The sequence below is a fragment of the Triturus cristatus genome, chromosome 1_1, assembly GCF_964204655.1.
Source record: "Triturus cristatus chromosome 1_1, aTriCri1.1, whole genome shotgun sequence".
NCBI lineage: Eukaryota > Metazoa > Chordata > Amphibia > Caudata > Salamandridae > Triturus > Triturus cristatus.
The window spans coordinates 1,260,308,060-1,260,326,965 of record NC_140579.1 but is presented as its reverse complement, the minus strand read 5'-3'; the positions used below and the strand labels follow the sequence as shown (position 1 = coordinate 1,260,326,965).

Genomic DNA, 18,906 nt, shown 5'->3' with positions numbered 1-18,906 from the left:
GGCTACTGATGTATCTGACGCTTGTTCTACAGTAGCTCCTATGATCTCGAATTTATTACCCGGGGACAGCTCCATAAAAGCTACTGTTTTACCTTCCAAATGCAGGAAAAGAAAGAGAGGGGGTGGGGCTCAAAAGGGCAGATGTTCCAAAATAATTAAAACACTACATCTGGAGGGGCCTCAGTTATAGTGCCTCATTTGGTAATTGAGAATACTCTGCCCAATCCTGAAGTCTTAGGGAAACAGACTACAGAGCTGCTTAAGCGCTGGCCGTTGGAAGCACAGCACACTGATAGCTTCTTTGAACAGATAGATGAAGTCGTTAATGCTCCCCCTATTCGAAAGAATTAAACTAATCCTTGAAAAATTGGGGAAATTGGAAAAAATAGTTATGGCGAATACTATTGTATTAGAAAAGGGATTGGGTTGCACTATAGTCCCTAATTGTGCATCAGAAGGAGGACCAGCGTTGGAGTCGGATGGTATTCTTGCTGTCAGCTCCAATAATATCCCACCCCAAAAACCCATGCAAACCCTATGCATCTAAGACATCATGATCGTAGGGTCATTACAGGGATAATTAGGAATAGTCACCATAATAGGACGATAGTCGACGTGTCAGGGTGGGAGGGAAGGAAGGAGCCTGAACAAGCCAAATTGGCAGTAGAGGTTATCCCTAAGGAGAAGGAGGTTGTAGGAACTGATGTTAGGAAAAGGATTCATCCCTGTATCGATCTCCCCCCTGATTCAGTGCCATACACTGTGATTTTGGCAGGGGTACCAGAGATCGAAGAGGAGAAACTGGAAAACCACAGGGAGCTGAAAAATAAAGTCATTTTTTGGCTTAGTAACAATAGACCACTCCCTGGCCACATTAATGGTGAAATACTTCATGTAAGGAGGGTGAGCTGGTTGGGTAGTAGATGTAAGGACAAGGCAGGGGATTGTATTATTGTAAATTTTAGAGATCCCAGAGCAGTAAGGTTTATCTGTGAAGGAAGGGTCTCTAGAGGAGGGGGTGGGATCCAATCGCTTGCTCTAAGTCATTTCTATCCTCGATCATCTTCAGGTACCCCTTTGTTTACATGGAATAGGTTTGAAACACCCTATAGACATTCTAATCTTGCTTTTAGGGTAGAGAGTCACCACCCTCGGGCCCACCATTTTGATACCTTATTCAATCACCCTATTTCTACCTATAACCAATTTGCCCCTTTGAACACCTTAGAGGAAAACGATTGACATGGGGATGGAAAGGATCTGGATAGGTTATCGTTATATGGGTGCCAGTTCCAAACCTCTGGGGTAAATGGTTGTAGTTCCGTACCACCGCCTCATGATTCCCTCCCGCTCCAGTCCTCTCCTCCTATTATCAAAAATGTTGTGATGGGGAGTACTGTTTCTTGCAATAGGGTGGATAGTCAGGTGACTACCTCCAGCCCCGTTATTCCTTCTGCAAAGGTAGCGTCATGGAATATTGCGGGGCTGGAATCCAAATTACATTTACCAGACTGGGCTACTTTTATCGACGAGACTGATATTTGGTCCTTTCAGGAAACGTGGGCAATAGCTCCACTTTTTCGCTCAGGTTACTTGAACTTTTTCAAACCAGCAGCTAAGGGTATCAGGGGTAGACCTGTGGGCGGGTTGTCGATCTGGGTACGCCAACGTGAGGGTGTGTCAGTGGTGGAGATTCCGATAGATAGCCCAGACATTATGGCTATTAGGGTCCGCTCCACTAAGGGGCTTAACATCACTATTATTAATATCTACTTAAGGGGGCTCCCAGGCGGGAGATGTTCTCCAACAGCCCTTATATTAGAGGATTTCTTAGGAACCATATCTAAAAAGGTAAATAGGGTTGTTGTTGGGGACATCAACACCTGTTTTGAGCCTCTTGGAGTGATGATGGGAAGCTTACAGATGTTGAGGACATACCTCAGTTGGAGCTGATACCCATTAAAAAATGGACGCAAGCGGCTTTGTTTATTAAGGGCTTGTGTCTTGAGAAGGGTATGCGGGCTGTTAATGGCAGATCGAATTCTGATAGAACCGGGGTAGCGACCTTTGACAATGGTAGATCTGGGTCCCGTATTGATTATATACTGGTTAATGTGGAGTTGTGGTCGTCGATTGACGATATGGTGGTTGTATGTTGACCAGAAAGCGACCATAACCCCCTAGTTTTGTCCTTGTTTGATAAGAGTTTTGTTGATACTGTTATGGTTGACGTCCCTACTGTTCAGGCAAAAGTAATTTTAACTAATGATGAAAGAAGGGTACGCTGGCCTAAAATAGTTATTAATGAGGGTTTTATGTCCATGATTAGGATTATGCTTATTAATACATTAAACAAACTCAATAGTTTTGAGTCCCAGGTTGTGATTAATCATATTGGGTTATTATCAGAGCTTAAATCCTTCTTTGTTAAGAGTTTACCCCATAACTCTAAAAATAAAGAGTTGAGATCCCGATCCTGGTTCGATAATGGTTGTAGACAGGCACAAAGAGCCTTGCTTGTAGCCATTAAATCTAGATTACCAGATGTTATTCGTAGCTGTAGGGCTATTTACAAATTTGCCCAATTATCAGCTAAAAAGAATTGGGACGAGGATCGCTGGAAGAGGTTACTACAGGCGTGCGACGGGCGGAACATGACTGAATTTTGGTATCTGCTTAAGTGGGGTTGCTGGAGCAGAGTTTTCTGTTGAAAATCTATTGGTTTTTTTTTAAGCTCTGGTTTGTCTATTGTCGAAAGAAATTAAAATTATTAATTTATAACTACTAATTATTTGTTTTGTCTAAATGTTCTGATTAATCAATAGGAACTAATAAGAGAAAACTATACGTGGGGTTGCATTCATGTTACTTACTAATAATGTGCATGTTTAATTAAAAAAATGTTGCTGAGTGCTGTTTATTTTAAAGCACAAAAACGCTTTTGAAATGTCGTGTACTAATGCTTTTCTTGTGTTGCAAAGGCTAGATAATTACATACACATAAGGGTATTAGTGGGGTTAACACTGTTTAATCACTATGCTGTGGTAACGTTGTTTTTGTCTCTTTTAATTAAGATGGTACGTTTTGGCCTATTTAAAAATGGCTACAGTTTAAAGCCTACATTCGAGTGCTGAGATTTTGATGAGAAGGCCTTGCTGAACATGGTCGAGAGTCATCTGACCACAGTCTTCGCCTGGCTAAAAGTTTTCCGTGAGGACAGCAGCTTTGGGCGGACATCCAAGTGTCCTTGGAAGACAAAGGAGCCACAATGAACTTTGTGATCACCATGCTAGTTCCGAGGAAATATGAACAAGAAAAAGAAACATTTTCAAGTTTTAGTTCCGTCTTCCGTCTTTTTATTTTTGTGATTTTTCTGAGCGGAGATTTTTCCTAATGTAGCGATGCTACATCCTTTCCTGCTCGCTCTGCTCAGCGGTTCAGCGGATATCTAAAACATTTTATGTTGCCTTCTTTTGTTAAATTTATTATAAATATACTAGACTAGAGAGGGTCTGTGGTCATTGCATTTTGGATTCTGAGGCCACTTCTTTCCGAACTTGCGTTGGTGAGGATCGATGCTGTGAGGACGGTGACTTGAGAGACTTCTATCGAGAGACCTGTCCTGACTCGTTTATGACATTTAGCTAGAATAGGTAATTATGAGAATAATGATTTTGCTTTTGAATTGATTTTCTTTGAACTAATTTTAGATAAATTACCATTATTTGAAATACTGTGTTGGTGGTTATTTCTTGTCAATTATTGAGTACTCTATTTTGATTATTGTTGATTATTATTGGTTAAATCATGACTCAAGACAGTGTCAATTAGGTCTTATCGACCGTAGTGTAGATGCAGGGTGTTTAGAAGGTTTTCTTTCCACAGGTTCAGTGCTGATAGAGTAATCTGAGTGTATGTTAGTGAAATGGGCCCAAGCGTATGATGAGTGTATGTGCGTGTATCTGTGAATTTACTCTATCCGTGGAAGTAGGGAGAATTTGTACACCCCAATCTGCACCAGGGTAACCACCCACATGATATGGTATCTACCACCCACGTGGAGCCACAGCAGTGGGTTTCGTATTTTGAAAACCAGTTCAAACTTAAGAGTAGGACCACAGGTGTGACTCTGTCTCTTATGTGTGAGGAACCCTTGGTATTTGTTCCTTGTGAGGTGAAGTCCATTTTAAAGGCTATTCCGTGTGGCAAAGCACCGGGGCCCGATTGTATCCCTGCAGACCTATTTAAACATGAGCAAGACCTATGGGTCCCATATCTGACCATGCTAGCCAATGCCCTTGCTAATGGAGCATCAGTTCCCGATTCTTGGTTAGGGGCAGAGATATTGCCAATCTATAAGAAGGGCGATCGCTCTGCCCCGGCCAATTATCGTCCAATTAGCCTTATAGATGCGGTACAAAACATTGTTGCCCGCCTACTTCTGGGTCGTATACAGGGCTGGATGGATGATTTCGACATACTAACACCACTCCAGGCGGGTTTTCGGTCGCATATTGGAACCCTAGACCAAGCATTTAGGGTTATGCTCCTGTATTGGAAAGAGGTTTTCCTTGGGGGTGGCATGCTTTTTGCTGCCTTTGTGGACCTAAGGTCCGCATTTGATCTTGTTCCAAGGACTAAGTTGTGGGATGTTTTTTGGGGGATGGGCATGCCTAAAGAGCTGGTGGCTCTTCTTATTAAATTGCATGAACATACATATGCTAAAGTTTGATGGGGTAAACCCGGGGAGGTGACGGATAGGTTTGAGGTTTCTAAAGGGGTTAGACAAGGGTGTGTTTTGGCTCCCACCTTGTTTTCCCTGTTCATTAACGGGGTTATGAACTATTTTACTAATTTCCCTACTGATGCACCTTCCCTTGCTGGCAAGAAAGTCCCCCTGCTAATGTTCGCGGACGATACGCTCTTAATTTCTAAGACGAGACAAGGGTTACAGCTTGCACTGTCTCGCTTTGAGCTTTTCTGCCGCGATCATGAGCTGGAAGTTAACGTAGGGAAGACCAAATTTATGGTCCCCCCTGGTCCAAGATCAGTTAAATCAAGGGTTAAAATGGGTGGGGTTATTCTTGACCAGACAGCTGTTTTTACTTATTTGGGAGTCACATTTAGTGAAAATTTGAGTTGGAAACCCCAGATAGACATCCTTACCCTTAAGCATGCCCAACTTGGCGGAGCTCTGCTGAAGGAACATAGAAATTCGCTAACAAAACCATTGGCTCCACTGATTAAAATCTATGGTTCCAAAATTCTTCCAGCCATTATTTATGGGGCGGAGTTGTGGAGCTTTAGTGATATGTCCAAACTTAAGGTTGCACAGAACAAATGTCTTAGGTGAGCAATAGGGTTACCGCAATCAACTCCTCGTATTCCCCTATTGTATGACCTAGGCTGTAAACTGGTGGAGGACATGGTACGGTATAGACCACTTGTGTTTTGACAGCGCCTTTGGACGACACCGGAACTGTCTATGTATGCAAAGGCACTCCTGGAAGTAAAAGGGCTACGGGGTTCGTCCGGGATTCCTTGGTTATCAGCAATAAAAGCTTCCCTGATCGATATGGGGCTGGGGTCCTTATGGGCTGATCCTCTTACTGCTGTTTTCCCCTCAAAGAAGTTTTTTAAAGCAATCTATTGGAGTAGGATTAAGGAAAAGAGATTAGCAGCTGTTTTGGGTGGCTCCATGACAGCACTATTCCTTGTTATCAAGGACGTCCACACTTACGATGAATACTGGGACATTATAACAAAGCTGTTTGATCGTAAATTGTATCATCAGTTAAGAGTTGGCTCTCTCCCTGTTCGTGGGGTAACGAGTTCATGGTCTCTATGTGGCAATGATAAATGTCCCTTTTGTGTGGAGGAGGTAGAAACTGCTGATCACTTCCTTTTTTGCTGCCCAATGTACACTCAACCTAGATGTGTATGGCTAAAGCCTGTATGCCGTTCACTGGGAACAAGATCAGCTCAGGTTGCCAGTAGAATCCTAAAACCTGACACGACTAAGTATATTGTCATAGGGGTATCTAAATTTGTCAGTTGGGCTTGGTCAATTCGGACCCGGAATTTGAGTCCCTAATCCAGTAGTACACATAATGTTGCTAGTGGTTTAGCATATTGTTTATTATACTATGAAATCTGTTCTTATCTTTTTAGTGGCTACTGATTGTACCAGTCGTAAGTCTTTGTATTGTATTTAATAACTTTTAATCTTGTTTTTAGCATGTAATTTATTTATGGATTTTATGGACAACTAGGACAATTTATTATGGATTGTGTTTTATATGTATAACATGTCTTTTATGATGTAAATCAAAATAAAGACCTTTTGACTGACAATAAGGGTAGGACCTTCTGTATCATTACCAGTTTTGACTGTCCTAGGGACACTTGAACGCCGTGCAATATACACAGACGCCATGAGGGGAACGGCTGATATTCTCTTCCAAGTGCCGTGAGGGGAACGGCTAAGAAAACTACATCCCCCAGCAGCCAACAGCAGCTTTGACGCCTTCCTGATGATGCACTGGCGCCCGGAGGCGCCGCAAAGGCACCGAGTGCCTCCTGCAGCACGGGACACTTCAACGCCATGCAATATACACACACGCCATGAGGGGAACGGCTGATACTCTTCCAAGCGCCGTGAGGGGAATGGCTAAGAGAACTACATCCCCCAGCAGCCAACAGCAGCTTTGACACCTTCCTGACGCTGCACTCACGCCCGGAGACGCCACAATAGCACCGAGCGCCTCCCACAGAGCGGGATGCGCACGGGCGGCGCATGGGCGAAGCCCGAACCAAGGGCGGGCCCGTCCTTGCCCGTCAGTGGCAGGAAGAGGCAGGGCAGGGCCATCGATCTATCGCCTTGGATCCTGACCCCCAAAGGGAGTTGACCAAGAGGTATTGTGACAATTGAAGTTTGAGTGTTCCATTAATTGTACTTGGCCGTGTTATACACTCTACTTACATTACTTGAAAGTGCACCCTTTGCGGCTTTGTGGCTCAGCTGGTTGTGCAACATTAAACCTTCCCTTAAATATGGTCGTTATTTGGCTTAGTTATTATGTTGTTGAATGAGGCAAGGTCCAAAGTCACTTACCTGACATTTATCCATGACTTTAAATAAATGTGCACTTTATAGTTCTCGCTTTTGAACTGTTTTTCGAACTTTATATTTTTGCACATTGCACTTTGTCCGTATTCTTAATAGCATTTTAAATAGTATTTGTATAGTCATATGAAACTTTCATTTTATTTCATTTCTTAAACTGATGACAATCGAAATTTTGTGGTAACAAACTATACTTGTACTTCTCTTTTGGGGTCTGATACTATAATAGAAAAAGCACTTTGCACTTTATATTTTGTGTGGGAGAGTTAGGGGACGGGTTGAGAACATTGAGGATATTGAGCTGTAACCTCCTGGTTGTAGTAGCCAATTAGTTGACCAGTACCATGGGGAAAAGAAAGCAGACAGTGAGTCATACACCGAAAACATCAAGTAAGCATAGGAAAGTCAATATGACCCAGCTCAACTATTTAACTAGGGCAGTCGGAGATATCGAAAGACAGATAATCTCCGTGGAAGAAACACTAAATATTGACACGGTCATGAGGAAATATGAATTTTGTGATCAGTTATGTCCCCTATCGTAGACCCCAACGGCTCCATGTGCATGTTACAAGTACATGTATGTTCCCTCCAGTTCCAGTTATGAAGACGCAAATACATGTGCGTCCACCGTCAACATGTCCTCTTTCAGATCCGCCATGAATGGGTCATTTATTCCATTCCGAAGTATGAAAGGCCACCGACTTTATGTGGTTCACTTTCCACATTTTACAGTTCAGGCGAGTAGGCCCTGAATTCTGCCATCAAGCCTTTTCCTGCCTTCTGCCTCTGAAAGCTCCAGTCCGAACATGCATCTGTATCCATGAACTTTGTCCTACTCCCTGCGCGGCTAACGGTGCCTGATCCGGCCCGTTGCCTGCCAAAAACTGTATTTCACCTTCAAGATTATCTGCTCCGCCCCTCATCCGATGCATTCCTGTCTAGTAGTTTAGGTAAACATTCTTCCAGCTACCGTGCAAAGGGCCAGGCCTCACTGTCCTCATGCAAGTAATTCATAGCCCTTGTTACCATGGAAGATTCCTGCCCCCTCGCATCTCATGTAGACACTTAGACGCTTGTACACGCACTAACAGTCAGTATAGAATAGATTCCGTCCGAGAGACCTTTCCTTTTGGATAATACAGTTCTTTAAACATAAGATATCAGATATGATTTGGGATGAGGTTGACATGACCCCTCAGACTTCTGTCTCCACTTGTAGAGCTAAATGTCAAGTCCCCTTCACCCTCTAGTTGCACGTCAATCACACGTCATGCGGCTGCGCACGCATCTCTGCCAAGTATTTCTGCTGACATTGCAGGATTCTCTTATGGATCCACCCACTTGTGACATCATGTTTAATGACGTTTCTAGTTACGCCTATATGTACGCCTTTTTCATTACGTATGTGTAGTATTGTCTGTATTATCAGCTGTTACGCCTCTTACATCTGTCTTAATGTAATACTTTTCATATAAATATCATTACTTGTCAATAATGTATTGCCTTCCCTTCCTGAACCTTCGTGGTGATGGAATTTGAAGCCTACAGTTCGAACTGTAATTCCTTTATAGAGGAATAAAGCCTTTTAGAACCTCTAATACCACGGATTCTGCCTCTTATATTTACTGAGTTAGTCTTACTAGACTTTACCGCATAAAAAATAGTACCGGTAATGAAATATTTACCACATAAATTGGCGCCCGAACAGTGACACTTTCTCATCTCACGCGCCGGAGGTGCGTTGCAGGCCCGGTCTCCTGCCACAGCTGGACGGACAACAACGCGTACCCGCAGGATTTCCTGTATCTCCCTCCGGCCAAGCGGGGGTGACTGAGGCTGCGATCAACACCCAGACGAGGCGGTGAGAAGTGCGAAGTATCCCGACCAGAGCCTAGCTGAGAGAGCAAGATCCGAGGTATACAGAGGCCCACCAGGTTCCGAAGTTCCGAGTCGAGTCGAGTCCAGTCCGGTCCAGTTTCAGTTCAGTTCCGAGGCCTTCCGTTCCGTGCTACCCGGTGAGTACCGTTGCTGGGGAGGCAGTTAGACGTGCACATTAGGTTGTGCCGGTCAAGACGGGTTTGGGTACACAAATCCGGTCTGCACTGTTTTAGCAGTGTATCTGTACTGTTTAGCAGTATATCTAGTATGTCTTGCATATAATTCAGTATTATTTAGTGTCAGTATTATGTCAGTAACTAGTTTTCTATTAATTATCATCGTTCATTAAATGTTAAATATTTTAATACGTTCTACATATTGTGGTGGGAATGATTGTTCATTATTGTGTTTATTGTATTAAGTATGTTCAAGATTAAGTAATAAGGTCTAAAAAATGCCGCTCTTTTCAAAATTAAGACAGATCAAAACCAGAAAAGGGGTACTCGAAGAGGCTGTTCCCATTCCACCTAGGGACACTCCAGGGTACTTTATGTATCATAAACATGGCCTAGATGCCGTATTATTTCTTGATTTATGGGTGGACTACACCAAAGATTTACCAGAAAGTCAGAGATGGCCCGCAGCGGGAACCTGGGATGCAGATTGCATCATGAGAGTAGAAGAAGAATTATGGAAAAAGAAAGCCAGACAGTCACAGAAAGATGCCATTGAATTATGGCGTAAAGAATCATATAGACGTACAGAAAAAGCGCTCAGACAAGAAGAGAAAGGTAGGGAGAACTCGAATAAAACCCGAGAAAATGTATTAATTGAGGAAGGTACCCGAGTAAAAACAGAACAAATAGACAGACAACGAAACACTCTTATGAATGGTATGTATCCTCTTTTGGCCGAAGGGTTACCTCAGGCCACCCCGGAAATACCGAAAAACTTGACGCCTCCATTACTTCCGATAAAAGCACATCCCAAAACAGCAAAAGACGTTTTCCTTTCTTCCTATTTAGATGATGTAGCTCCTGAATATGCTAATGCTCCGCCACACGCACAGCCCACTGATGGTGCTCAACGCCAAGATCATCCGTCGGTATCCCCGCAACAACAAACTCCTACGCCCATTCCCACAGGTCCGTCCGTTTCTACCGTTTTTCCCGCATCTACAATTTCTATCCTACATCCAACAAATCCTTTCTTGCCCAGCACCTCAGATGGTGCTACAAGAGGTACGACAGACATGTTTGCCACCCCGCCGCGAAATAAACAGACCCTTAGAGATTTAGCACTCCAACGTACACCCCAACTAGCGACATCCGACATGTTTAAAGAACACCTTGTGGATTGTAGATACGATCCAGTGCCAGGTAAACAGGACAGATTGCTACTATCATCACTACGTATACGACGAGCTACATTATATTTAATGACGATACCAGGAATGGTTGAACACCTAGACAATATATATCACTTTGTCCAAACAGGGCGAGGCCCAGAAAGTATTAACGAAGCTATGGAATACCAGAAAGTGGATGTACAAAGACAACTACTACGTTTTTTTATAAACTGCGTGATCAGGAACCAAGACAGGCCTGAGGCAGATCATGATACCATGGAAAAACTTGCCAAATGGGGTCAGAACATATCAGACGAGAAACATGATAGACAGGCGTGTATAATCGCCATGTATCGAAAGATCCGCAAGGAAGTAGAACGAATACATAAAGAAAGACGAGAAGCAGACAGAATTGAATCAGAGGGAGAGGAGGAGCAAGAATCAGAACAATTAGATACAATGGCTTATGTAGGTAAAGGAAGATCTTTTAATAATACCAGATGCTTTAATGATCCGATACGTCCGATACGTCCAGAATGTAACAGACATTTTCAAGCCCCTATGTTAAATACAAGGTCCCCTGAACACCTATTCCAAGCCGCTGATAAATTACTCCGAGATCGAAGGGGGTACCATATGCTCGATTCCATGGATGAACAAGAATTAGCCAGGTCAGCAGTACAATGGGCTGACAGTCCCAGCAAATACAGTGATGATGCACTAGCACACACGTTTCTGAATCTTGCCCCAGACGAACAGCGTCTAGCTAGTACATACATGATTCAACACCTCCTTATATTATATAAAAGCCAACACTCCGATCCAGGACCCTTACCTGACATATTGACTGAATTACTCACGAATAAATGGAGAGGGTCAGGTACTGATTTAATTAAAGAAATTCTAGAATTTCGAAACCAGTATATAGTTTCCGCATACCCAGAACACGTTCCAAATCCCACTATGGGAAGAAAAATGTATCACATAGATAGACAGAATCCGTTACGCGAAGTGCACCCAATCAGAGGTGAAGATAATACCTTTAAACGCGTGTTTGTGTACACGCCTATAACTAAAATTGAATTATTAGAAATGAAGAAGGTAGTACCCAGCCATGACAAGGATCCAGCAGGTTTCCACCGTGAGATAAAAGACATGTTACTCATGGGAGAGTATACCTACCACCCCGACATTATGAAAATATTAAAAGTATTAATGCCTGCCGGTGTTTACGAGAAACTCAAAGAAAAGGAATGGGAGGTGGGAGACCAAAAGATAGATTGGACAGCATTAGAAAACGAAGAAAAGGCCCGAGCTGCAGGATCAGGGCTTGGGGAAAAGACTACAGCAATACCAGGATTACTAGTACAGGTACTGCCACGTTTATTAACTACGAAAAAGGAGGACTGGGGTGCAATCTCAGCCTGTAAACAAAAGCAAGATGAAGACACTAGTGATTTCTATTCGCGATTTGAAAAATGTTTTGGTATAAATAGTGGCATAAAAGCAAGTAGCGAGTCATATCCCCATCTGTTTGTGACAAAATTAGTTGAAAATTCCCTACCGCAAGTTAAGAATAGAGTATTGAAATTTGAGAGTACCTGGCAAGGTAACACCCCGTCACAGATGTTACAGATGTTACAATATCACCACAATAGAATTAGAGAAGAACAAGAACATGAACAAAGACGTATGAAAGATACGAAAATGAAAATGCTTGTTGCTCAGTCAGTTCCAGCTGATGGTCATAAAAAAGGTGATTCCGCAGGTCCGACGAAAGGGACGTGCAACTATTGTAAGCAACAAGGTCATTATATACACGATTGTCCAGTTCTGAAACATAATATCGCCACGGGTAGAACACAGGAAAGACCACGTCCACCTAGACAGGATCAGAACCAACAACAAATCCCTCAGCATGCACAACCTAGGTCAGCTCCGCAACAACTAGCTCCGCAACAGGCAGCTCTACAACAGACCGTAGCACCACCACAAGCGCAGCCTATTGCTGCCACACAAGCAACAACGCAACAGATGTACCAGTATGCACAAAATGACTATCCCGATTATCAGCGATACACATGAAATAGCCTAGAGAGGGAAGTTTGCTTACCCCTTATCGAGGTTCCCGTAGATCAAGAGGGTCCTTACGTACAGAGTCAAGTATTAGGGAAAGACAGAAAGTTTCTACTCGATACAGGGGCAAGCAGAACCACTATCAGTCACAGCGAAGTCCCAGGGGCACCCCTCTCAGGCTCACAAAATATTTCCCTTGGTTTTTCAGGAAAGCCTACTATTAACGAAGTATCGCAACCACTTGCATTTACAGTCGGTCCATTAACACGGACTACAGATCTATTACTTACGAAATCATGTCCAGAAAACTTGTTAGGTATAAAAACATTGAAGGCTCTAGGAGCTGTAATATGTTGTTCTCCGGAAGGAGTACGACTATTTTTGCGTGACTTTAAAGGTCACTACGTGTCCAGAGACATGGATCACCGGCTGCAGAATTTACCTGCACATTTATGGGCACAAGGTCCCACTGATGTAGGTTGTATGCACATTACACCATATCGAGTCACACTCAAAACAGGAGTGGTACTACCACGAATGCGACAATACAAATTACCGCCAGATGCTGTTGTGGCTTTGCTGCAAATCATTGACGAGCTCATTGCACAAGGAGTGGTTGTAGAAACAGACTCCAATGTATGTAATTCACCGATAATTCCGATTCTTAAAAGAACGGATCCAAAAGCACCACCAGTATATCGATTAGTTATTGATCTGCGCGAATTAAATAAATGTATTATACCACAATACCCTGTGGTCCCAGATATCTCTTCATTACTAACAGCTATTGACTCAGAAGCAACGTTCTTCACTGTAATTGATGTCAAGAATGCCTTCTTTAGCGTCCCAATAGATCCGGAAAGTCAATATTTGTTCGGATTCAGTTTAAATGGACGAAGTTTTAAATTCACACGCGCACCTCAAGGATTCACAGAAAGCCCCAGCATCTATAGCCAAGCACTGAAACGAGAACTTGACAGTATCCACATGCCAGTTAACACTGCCCTGCTTCAATATGTCGATGATCTGCTGATCACCGCCCGAAGCGAACCTGAATGTGAAAAAGCGTCACTGACGGTTTTAAGATTTCTGGCCGACAAGGGGCACAAGGTGTCCCCTTCTAAGCTGCAATTCTGTGTCCAGCAAGTTGTTTATCTTGGGCACTCGCTGTCCAAGGAGGGAAGACAGCTTACACCCGACCGCATCCAGTTAATTGCTAACATGTCACCACCAAAGACACAAAAGGAGGTGCGGGCTTTTATAGGTCTCACTTCATACTGTAGGCAGTGGATCCCTCAATATGCATTTCTAGCAAAACCACTCATCCAGTTGACAACACAGGAGGCAGCCACATGGACTGTCCTCCCTTGGACTCAAGAACATACACATGCTTTTGAAAGCTTAAAGAAAGCTTTATGCCAAGCACCTGTTTTAGCAACACCATGTTACAGTAAGCCTTTTACACTCTTTGTTACAGAACGCGAAGGTACTGCCTTGTCAGTACTCACTCAGGAACAAGCAGGATCACACAAACCATGTGCTTATTTCTCTAGTACATTAGATCCAGTAGCTCAGGCTCTTCCTGTGTGCCTGAAATCAGTGGCAGCAACAGCTTTAGCAATCAGACAAAGCGATGCCATAGTGTTAGGACATCAATTGACAGTACAAGTACCACACGCAGTAGAGGTTCTCTTGAACCGCACACAAACACAACACTTGACTATAGCAAGACTCACCGGTTATGAATTAACATTGTTTCAGCCACATATAGAAATCAGACGTTGTAATACGTTAAATCCTGCCACACTTTTGCCCGTAAATGGAACAGATCCATTAGCACATGATTGTATTGAAGTCATTACTATCACGACGAAACCCAGACAAGACTTGACAGACATCCCTTCATCAGATCCAGACCTGACATTGTATGTAGATGGTTCATGTATGAGAACAAATATAGGAGAGTTAGTGGCTGCTTACGCAGTCACAACAGACACTGAAGTCATTGAAACAAATTGTATTAACACTTTGTCAGCTCAAGCAGCAGAGCTCATCGCTCTGACACAAGCTTGTATTCAAGCCAAAAATAAGAAAGTCAACATATACACAGATTCACGTTATGCATTCGGAGTCGTCCATGACTTCGGCGTACTGTGGCGAGAGAGAGGTTATTTAACTTCTCACGGTGCCCACATCCAACACGGACCCCTCATTCAAGCCCTATTAGACGCGATTCATCTACCTATTGCAATATCGATTATGAAATGCAAAGCCCATACAAAAGTTACCGATATCATTTCTCAGGGTAATGACCTAGCTGACAGAACAGCTAAACAGACTGCTCAGAATCAGACCCATACAACTGACACGACAAAGACAATAGTTCCGACACCAACACATTGCATGACAGTTAAGGATACCGCCCTTGATGTAATTGACATACAGACACATGCTACACCAGAAGAAATAAAGAAATGGACTGAATTAGGAGGGATCCAAACGGATCAAGGATGGATGACGAAGGAAAAATCTATATGGTTTCTTCCCGACTCCATGGTTCAAGTCATCATTAACACAATACATAGTCCAGCGCACCTAGGAGAAAAAGCTATGCTAGACAGTATTCAACACATTTGGTTCAACAAACACTTGCGAGCAGCAGCCAAACAGAAAGTACGTACCTGTATGATATGTTGTCAGTTTAATCCAGGTAAAAGCATCCCCGTAGAGCAGGGTGGATTTCAACCTCCCGATCATGCTTTTGAAGTCCTCCAGATGGATTATATCCAGATGGAACGATGTCGAGGATTCAAATATGTTCTCGTAGTTGTCTGTGCTCTTTCCCGTTGGACAGAAGCCTACCCGGTTTCAGATTACACTGCCCCGACTACTGCCAAACAGCTAGTTCGAGAATTCTTCCCACGATTCGGTTTACCACGTGTCGTGTACTCAGATAACAGCCAGCCATTCTCATCTGAACTAATGAAACACGTTTCACTTCTGTTAGGTTACCAATGGAAATTCCACTGTGTTCGACATCCCGAGGCAGCAGGTCTTGTGGAACGTCATAATCAAACTCTGAAAATTAGATTGTCCAAAATATGTAGAGAAAAAGGTGTCGATTGGATAGTAGCCTTACCAGTTGCGCTCTTTTATATGAGAATGGTAGCACATTCTCGAACAGGGCTATCCCCGTACGAGGTGATCTTCGGTAGACCACCAAATATGTGGGGGACGCCTATACCTCGCAAAATCACTGATGTTGACTGTAATATGCTGACAGACTACCTGGCTTCCTTGATGTCTGCACTACAATCTTGTCGTTCACAGGTAGCTGCAGCTTTTCCCGATAACACTGAGGTGAAGCCCCATGACGTGGTTCCAGGTGATCTGGTTCTTGTAAGGAACTTCGACCGGAAGACCCAATTGGAGCCCAGGTGGAAATCGCCCAAACTCGTCCTGCTGACTACAAGGACAGCCGTGAAGATTGAGGGACGTAAAGGGTGGTTGCACTCGAGCCATATCAAGAAATTTTATGGACTACCGTCCGATGTGAACGCTCAGCCCTGCATTCCCTCACAGACAGACTCAAAGCTCCCCTTGGTTGAACAGACAAAAAATGAACTCTATAAACTGAAATTAAGGTCTAGCAAGTCAGACAATTTGATTGTTTAAGTCCTCTCCAAGGTGAATCGGTTGAATTTGTCTCTGACATGTATCCTCTAGACCGAAATAGAGAGAGAAATAGACAGATAAAGCTTAAAAAACATGCGTACTGTAAATCGCTTCGTAGTCACTGCACAGTTACATTATTAATTTTGTTTTTTCTAAGTCTTTTGATCATCATTTCTAGTGTATTGTTACATATGTATTACCCTATTTCTAAGCATGCTTACAATGTTACCGCAGAACATTCTTTTAGCGAATTACCTCCGCATGAGTTGTCTTATAGATTTGCGCTGCGCAACAACACTTTCATTAGTATGTTGCATCATTCCCATCAGACCAGCAATGCTACAAATTGTTGGATATGTGGCCGACTCCCTCCCTATCAGAACTATAAGGGAGTTTTGCCCCTCTTTCCGTATCCGTTCACACACAATGGCTCCTGTGGAGCATGGTTTAGTTTGATTAATTCCCTAGATTCAAATCCCGTAGTTTATCAAGACAACTGGGTATGGGGAAACCTGAACCTAGTTTTGCTTAAAGTCTGCTACCCTAACAAGGAGGGACTTCCCAAAAGAACAGGAACTGATCTAGAAAATGAAGTATATGGATTAGGTAATTTTACACTTAACCTCCTGATTCTGAATGTTGAATCCGAAGCTACGCCAATCTTATCCGTTATGTCAGTATTCCCAGTTAAAGGGGAATTATGTGTAAGAAAAAATGGTTCCATACACATGGGCCATAGTAAATGCACCACTGTAATAAAATTCAGTGATCAAGGCAAGTCTACATTTAGAGCTTCCCGTCATTCCTACTTCATATGTGGCCAGACCGCATATATACGTCTACCTCTAGATTGGGATGGTACCTGTTACATAGCATTCCTTCTGCCACCTGTTTTCCTAGCCCCTCCTGACTATCACAGAAATACCCATTTAGTACACAATAGACAGCAGAGAGATCTCCCGATTGTCGATTACACTGAAACGGCATGGGAGCAATACACAGATTTCAATAAAGGTTTCTTTCCCTATATAGGTACAGTCACTAATAGTAAACTGATACGTAGATTAACTAGAACCCTTGAAGCAGTAGTGAATGAGACTACTTCCGCCCTAGGCAACTTAACAGAGGAGCAGTCTGCGATGCGGATTGTTGTGCTTCAAAATCGTCTTGTCCTTGACGTCATCCTGGCCGATAGGGGCGGAGCTTGTAGGGTCATCGGATCAAGTTGCTGTGTTTTCATACCAGAAAACTCGCCGTCAGTATATAAAGCCATAACTCGCCTTCATAAGATTATAAGCCAGATACACCAGAGTCCAGGCACCTGGACTTGGTCCGGTTGGTTCTGGAGCGTGTTGTCAGCCTGGGGATGGAGGATCCTATCCTTCCTAGGTATTGGCTTTCTCATACTATTCAGTTGCTGCTTATGTCTACAATGTGGGCCAGCGATTTGTGGTCTGTGTGCCACATCGTGTATCCCGCATCCAAGTTTTCGTTCAAAATCCCGGAAGAAGAAAGAAGAACAAATGATGCTATATGACCAGATCGATGGATTGATGAAGATCGATATCTCCTGAGGGTCCGTAGGGGACAAGGAGGGAATGAGGAAATATGAATTTTGTGATCAGTTATGTCCCCTATCGTAGACCCCAACGGCTCCATGTGCATGTTACAAGTACATGTATGTTCCCTCCAGTTCCAGTTATGAAGACGCAAATACATGTGCGTCCACCGTCAACATGTCCTCTTTCAGATCCGCCATGAATGGGTCAGATATTCCATTCCTAAGTATGAAAGGCCACCGACTTTATGTGGTTCACTTTCCACATTTTACAGTTCAGGCGAGTAGGCCCTGAATTCTGCCATCAAGCCTTTTCCTGCCTTCTGCCTCTGAAAGCTCCAGTCCGAACATGCATCTGTATCCATGAACTTTGTCCTACTCCCTGCGCGGCTAACGGTGCCTGATCCGGCCCGTTGCCTGCCAAAAACTGTATTTCACCTTCAAGATTATCTGCTCCGCCCCTCATCCGATGCATTCCTGTCTAGTAGTTTAGGTAAACATTCTTCCAGCTACCGTGCAAAGGGCCAGGCCTCACTGTCCTCATGCAAGTAATTCATAGCCCTTGTTACCATGGAAGATTCCTGCCCCCTCGCATCTCATGTAGACACTTAGACGCTTGTACACGCACTAACAGTCAGTATAGAATAGATTCCGTCCGAGAGACCTTTCCTTTTGGATAATACAGTTCTTTAAACATAAGATATCAGATATGATTTGGGATTAGGTTGACATGACCCCTCAGACTTCTGTCTCCACTTGTAGAGCTAAATGTCAAGTCCCCTTCACCCTCTAGTTGCACGTCAATCACACGTCATGCGGCTGCGCACGCATCTCTGCCAAGTATTTCTGCTGACATTGCAGGATTCTCTTATGGATCCACCCACTTGTGACATCATGTTTAATGACGTTTCTAGTTACGCCTATATGTACGCCTTTTTCATTACGTATGTGTAGTATTGTCTGTATTATCAGCTGTTACGCCTCTTACATCTGTCTTAATGTAATACTTTTCATATAAATATCATTACTTGTCAATAATGTATTGCCTTCCCTTCCTGAACCTTCGTGGTGATGGAATTTGAAGCCTACAGTTCGAACTGTAATTCCTTTATAGAGGAATAAAGCCTTTTAGAACCTCTAATACCACGGATTCTGCCTCTTATATTTACTGAGTTATTCTTACTAGACTTTACCGCATAAAAAATAGTACCGGTAATGAAATATTTACCACAATATGAAAC

General features: G+C 43.2%; 1 long non-coding RNA gene across 1 annotated transcript in view; it reads left to right on the top strand.

The window, feature by feature from the left end:
- LOC146871925 (uncharacterized) overlaps nucleotides 1-3,729 on the top strand; it is a 28,279-nt gene extending 24,550 nt beyond the window's left edge. Inside the window, exon 3 of the long non-coding RNA XR_014981215.1 lies at nucleotides 3,076-3,729. This is a non-coding gene — a long non-coding RNA (uncharacterized LOC146871925). The remainder of the gene's footprint in view (nucleotides 1-3,075) is intronic.
- The last annotated feature ends 15,177 nt before the right edge of the window (nucleotides 3,730-18,906 follow it).